A 578-nucleotide genomic window follows, 5' to 3' on the forward strand; every position below is an offset into this window, starting at 1 on the left:
CCCCGGCGTGCACGTGGGCATTGTATGCTAAAAAATAAAGTTTGGAGTTTGGGTTTGGAAGTTTTATGGGAGCTTCCTAGAAGCTTAAGAAGTGTTTTGCTCGAGACGGATTTCGATTTGGAGGTCCCCCGAGTCAATGTTGCCCATTATGGCTCCTCTCCCGCATGCTCAAGCACCCCTGCGTGCACACCGGCGTGCACGTGGGCATTGTAGGCTAAAAAATGAAGTTTGGAGTTTGGGTTTGGAAATTTTATGGGAGCTTCCTTGAAGCCTAAGAAGTGTTTTGCTCGAAACGGAATTCGATTTGGAGGTCCCCCGAGTCAATTTTGCCCATTACGACTCCTCGCTCGCATGCAATATCTACTCCTGTCAGAGCTGTGGTTTTACTTAAGACTACTATAGGGGGGGGGGAGTTCTCAGCACCAAGAGCTGCAAGTAAGGCCATTGCTTGCTTTGCAGTCTCGATTGCTCTACTAGTGAATAGTAGATGTCTTGGTTAGCTTGGAACGAAAAAAAAAATTTTTTGGGGAAAAAAAAAAAAAAAAGTTTTTGTGAAAAAAAATTTTTCGAAAAAAAAA

The sequence above is a fragment of the Cornus florida genome, unplaced genomic scaffold, assembly GCF_030987335.1.
Source record: "Cornus florida cultivar Cherokee Brave unplaced genomic scaffold, ASM3098733v1 CherokeeBrave_3.0.0_Hap2_scaffold_141, whole genome shotgun sequence".
NCBI lineage: Eukaryota > Viridiplantae > Streptophyta > Magnoliopsida > Cornales > Cornaceae > Cornus > Cornus florida.